Here is a 6,000-nt window from a genome sequence, read left to right on the forward strand (position 1 = left end):
CGTTCGCGGAGTGACGCGGTCGCGAGGAAAACGCGTCAGCGAAAGGCGTAAATTCTCGCTACGATGCGGCTAATCGACGCCGCGAAATACTCGTTCCACTTGTTTCGATTAAGATAACAGGGGTAGTTCAATGAATTTAACACTGTGTTAACAGGTTAATATATCGTGTATATTTAACAAGCAATCATGCAATAATATGAGCGTCACAAAGTATTTGGCGATGAGTACAGTTAATGTGTCAGAGAAATTAGATCCGACTTTACGATATCTCTCAATGAATTCGTTGGATTAAGCGACTTTATTCGTCAGAATTCTCGATGTATGCAGTTAGACCTTACAGACGGATTGATTTAAGGGTAGAGTCGTTGTTCGACTTGTTGATTGCTCTGACGATGAAAACGAACTGACTTGAAAGTGACGATGCTGTGTCGGAGGAGGGCTAAAGAAGGGTGTGTCTAACGCACGGGATCATCGGGTGAAAGAAACTTGCGATCACAATTTAATCATCGTGACATTTCACAGCAATTTAGCTATGTACAAATGACTTTTCGCACAAAAAGAAAAAAGTAAAAAAATGGGCGGAGCAGGAAAAAACAGAGCAGGAAAAAGATAAAATAGATGCACGGCGTAGCACGAAATACGAGCTGATGACGACTTTGGTGAGACAAGGGCTTGTAATTGACATAGCAATTAATTTAATTGGACCGCTCTAGGGTTTTTGCTTTCTCTTCTTTTTGGGCGGATTTTATCTGCACTCTTTCAATTCCCTTTTGTGTTTTCGTCGACTGGAATCACTGATCATGGCGAATTTGTTTCTTCGTTGCTTACAATGCTGTTCAACTATGAAAAGAAACCGCGTCTGTCAAAGAACCTATTTGTGGTAAATCGACGTAGATTTTTACAGTTTCTACCATTAACATTTGAAAGTCACAGAATAAAAACATAATAAATCATATTTTCGATGTTTTACAGAGAAATAATTTTAAAATTCCAGGGTAAATCGTCGGGAAAATGATATTTCATTTGCTTTACGTTTAATTTAATTTATAATACAGGGGTTATTAGGCAGAAGAGTGCGAATCGTGAGATTTTAAATTTAAGGCGATAAAAAGATTATTATAGGCGGGGTTTCTTGGCGATACTGCAGAATTTAGAATAAGTAGTTATCTTCTTTTAGTAATGTAACGGCACTCAACAATAAAATTTTCCAGCGGATCCAACGGTCAGTACAAGTATCACCGAAGCATAAGTGCCGACAGGGCTAATGAGTCATCGATATCCTTACGGTCCTTCCGCGGAATATTTGGAAGAAGGCGTAGGTGGCAACGGTCGCGGACGCCTAACGAACGCGTGCGTAGTGGGGATACCGAGGAACAAAAGAAACGAATCGGATCAAGAAAACAGTTGAATTGTTTTCCCAGAAGGAAGAATGGTCACTAGGAATCGAGAATTATACGAAAGAGTCGAAAAGCGAAGATTGTTGATAAATATACAGTTGAACACCACCGAGTATTATTCTGGCACCCTACACATCCTATACCAAAATCACCTCAGGAACATCTCGCTGGATTTTAGTAAGATATCTAGGGCAAGACAAGATGAAACTTATATTAAACGTTCTTATTACAAGTTTTAAGACAATGTTATTCATAGGGTATAGGATTCTTAGAAGCGACGTTTTGACTGTACCGTAATAATTTTTATATAATGATAAGAATAATTATATAATGTAAATAATAATGTTAAATATTTTCGAAATATTTCAGGCGAAGAAACGTAATTTCAAAGTAAACATATGAAACATGATTCTTTTAGTTTTTTATAAAGATGTAATTAAATAAGTAATATAGTATTAATATAAATGACGTAGTAGGTATCTGGGTATCTTAAATTTCTTAATCGATCGATTTCATTTTATCGAAGCAAGTATCAGATAAATCAGGAAATCAAGTTTTTCAATCTAGTAATTGAATCTGTTGATTTCCTGCGCAATATCCTAAATCTTAATCCACGATAGTCGAGTGAATTGTAAGTGAGCTTTTTATACCTTTCAACAGAATATCACGTATTCCCATATAATAGAAGAAATATATCCGTTTATACACAGTTTATCTCATTCTTGTATCATTAATTTAACAGTTCATTTAATCACTTTAATTATTAAATACATTTTTATAAATATTATTATTAACAGCTATAAAATTAAATCAATAAAAGTAACTATCGTAAAGCTAACTCCCTGAAAATACATAAAATGATGGAAGAACTATCATATGAAAGGGAAATGATAGATAGATCTATGTAGTACATATTTATTTTTTATACCTTTTTTCTACAATTAAGAGATGCTGTAAGAAAACATGTAATAAAATGAAATACTATAAAGTAAGAATACATAAATAGATAAATATTACTGATTATGTAAGAGAAGAAACTGTTGATGCAGATGTTTCGTAGAACATAATCAGAGAATTTCACTTAGATGAAAATAAGCAAGGTTCGTGTAAATGAGCGGTTCTGCTTTAGCTTCGAAAGATTGACCGAGGTTGCTCCAGAAGCTCTATCTCTTGAAAAACAGTTTTTACATATAAAAAGAAATTAAGCTACTGCGAAATCACCTAGAAACATTTATAAAAATGCAAAGCAAGGATATGGCATGGATTTCTGCTCTGTGATATGGTAAGCATCGTATAATATAATTAAACACATGAATTGCTCTACGAATTGTATTACGAACAAACTTTATTATGTAATTATCCAATTAGCAAATTGTACTATTATTTACATAATTGGTAATTACCTAATTATACCCTTATCAATTATAAATACTTTGATACAATTATCCAACATTACTTATTTATTAATTATACAACAGTATTTATACAACTAACCTTTTACATAATTATCAATGTTTAAATTTTTTCATTTTGACAAATATATTCGTCTAACGTATAATATATTATAACTAATATCTTTATAGGTATGTATATGTATAATAAGTCATAAATAGTACATAAACTGTCAATAATCATTTGATTTTTGGAAAAATAAACATCGAAAATATAGTAATTAATCATAAAAGAAATATTTGAATTCAATAATATGTTATTATATAAAATTATATTATTGTATAAAATTGGTAGCATTATTAAATGTTTCCAATTGTTTCTTTCTTTCTCAATGGATATAGTCTTAAAACTATATGATGCATTTGTACGAATATATAAGTATTTTCTGGCAACAGAATATAATGTTTTGCATGAACTGGCCATTTTTATTATATTATTATTTTCTGTTATATAATACACGTAAGAAATGAATTTGATTTACATTTGCAAGATTATTTACTTCTTTATCTTTTTATAATTTTAATTTAATAAGAAAGTATAGATAAAAGTCCACTTGGCCCTTTAAGTTGGTAATATAAAAGTTAGCAATTAAACTACTTTTTTTTTTATTCAGCTCTAAAAATTCCTCATAAAGAGTTAATGTTAATACTAGCTAAATTGAAATCAAAATCAAGGAGCACTTCATTAAATCTATTGACTCCACTCGACTATTAGGTATAAATTTTGTTTATACAATGGCTTTTATACCTCATTTACATCATGTATTAAAAAAGTGTATAAAGGTCCTAACTACTGTGAAGTTTACGTTCACGTATTGATTACAGAAAAATATTTTTAACGAAAAAGATCATTTTATTAGCATACTCAAAACTGCCTCCTATCAGGGATCGAGCTACATTTTTGTGCAATATTTCCCTGGTCAAGGTCCTCTTTAATAATAATACGCAAATTAATAGAATTATAAGAATTAACAGAACTATAACAAAAGGCCGCAAATAATACAATAGTAATTTAGAATTTTGCTGGATTCCATCACATATAGGTCAAAACAGCAACTACAGAGCAAACTGATAACTGTATTTGTATTCCATTTACTGATTTTCGTGAATCATTCGAGTACGAATGTAATTTGTATACGAAGGAATAAGTAAAAACACAAATAAAAAAGAAGGAAGGGCAGAAAAAGGAGTAAAGAATACGTAAGCTTCATTAAACCTGCATATTGTCTTTTGCTTTTTCAAATTACACAATTGTTTATAACCTGAGGTATTATTGATTCATGAGGATCAGGACTGGGTTCCGCACTAATGAACAATCGATAATCATCGTGTGGATTCTCCGAGCATTGTTCCATCTTTTTTTCTAATATAGGCAACCATTTCTTCACCAAATGGACATTTTGCAAAATTACCCAATGTCCTTCGTTCGTCGAAAGTTCTATGGCTTCTTCCGCTATGGGTTCCTGACCTTGACCCAGTGATACATTATGGAAAGTCCTTCCTCCAAAAGTGAAATCCAACTACATTCCCAGTTTATCGACGTCCTGAATTTTTATCGTTGTCGTTATTGTAAATACATATTCGATGTGATTACGTTGATTTTCGTAACATGTTTTTGTGTAATTCATTAGGTATCGATAATTCTTAATTTTAATTATCTTCGATTAAGGTTATAAACTGATAAACAAAAGATATGTCGTCAAAAGCAACAGAGTATAGGAAATGAGAAGAGTAAGAAGGTATTACAATTATATTGCATTAAAGAAAAGTTATTAAATGTTGTGCAGTTTGGTTATAGGGTTATTGGTTGTTCAGGGTATTCAAGAATTATATCTCATGACTTTGGTAGCTAATCCTACACCTTCAGATCGGTGGAGATTTATTAAAGAAAGATACCGTATAATAGAATTTCAAAGCCAAATTTTTTGTATTCATCGTGTAATGAATATCTAATGGGTCACGTAATATCTGCAAGGAACCATGGATCGCAAATGGATCGTTCTTTTCGAAAATGATCTTAAAGTTCCATTGGCTCTTATATTGAAATTACATTAGAAAATGTTTACATTTCCCAGTTAGATCAAAACTAAGTAATGCCATATTAAAGAACAAACAGAAAGGTATTTCTTTGAATATATGATAATCTACGCTAAATAGAATGAAGCATCTAACTTCATCATCTCAAACATCATTACAAAATGACTTACTTCATGGAAAAATCTTTCGCATAAAAATTGAATAGCGTTGAAGAGAATACGATTTGGTAGGTGGAATTACAGAAACGTTAATTACTCCATGATTTCGATGTTTTCGAATATGTTGTAGAAATCGATATTTCAAATAACCATTTCCTATATAAGAAGTGAATTCGCTTACTTTTCGGGATATTCGCGAAAAACTATCGATATCACTACAGTGAATTCTGCATTCGCAGTTCTGCAACTGTGACAGCGTATGTGTTAGTTTTAGTTAGTGGTTACCGATTACCGGTCACTTATCTTCTCTTTGAAAACGAGGGTCGGGCGGGTTTAAAGGCTTCGTGCACAACGTAACATGCGAGGCTGCAAGAGTCTGTTATAACTGGTAACTTATAACTCGATTAAAAGTGAATATCATCAATGTATGGGGTTCAAATATGAAATAATTAAATAAATGTTAATACACAGAAGATAAGTGACCGACGACTGGCAACCAGACCGACGCATACGCTGTCACGGATGAATAATCGTAGGCAGAAATATAATATAATCGTGCCGGTAGTTTCTTAACAATATATTGAAAATTAAACAAGTTCACTCCTTATATATAGTATAGTAAATAGGTAAAAGTTGTTCAAAGTATTTCTACAACATATCCAAAAGTCATAGAAATCCGAGGGTAGATAACGTTTCTACAGTTTCATTCTATATAGCGTTATATATTGCATACAATATTATACAGATATATTATTATTATAAGTTAATAGTGCTATACATTAGATAAAGAAATAAATAAATAAAAAATGTTCAATAAGAACTCCTGATGTTCTATCAGCAAAATGACGTTCAGTCGCGCACGACTATTTCGCACGCGTGTGTCACGTAATTTTTAAGTAATTACACGACTGTTGATTTTTTAGTATAGTCTTTATTCTTTAGACTCAGAGTTTTATT

The sequence above is a fragment of the Bombus pascuorum genome, chromosome 16 (assembly GCF_905332965.1).
Source record: "Bombus pascuorum chromosome 16, iyBomPasc1.1, whole genome shotgun sequence".
Taxonomy (NCBI): Eukaryota; Metazoa; Arthropoda; class Insecta; order Hymenoptera; family Apidae; genus Bombus; species Bombus pascuorum.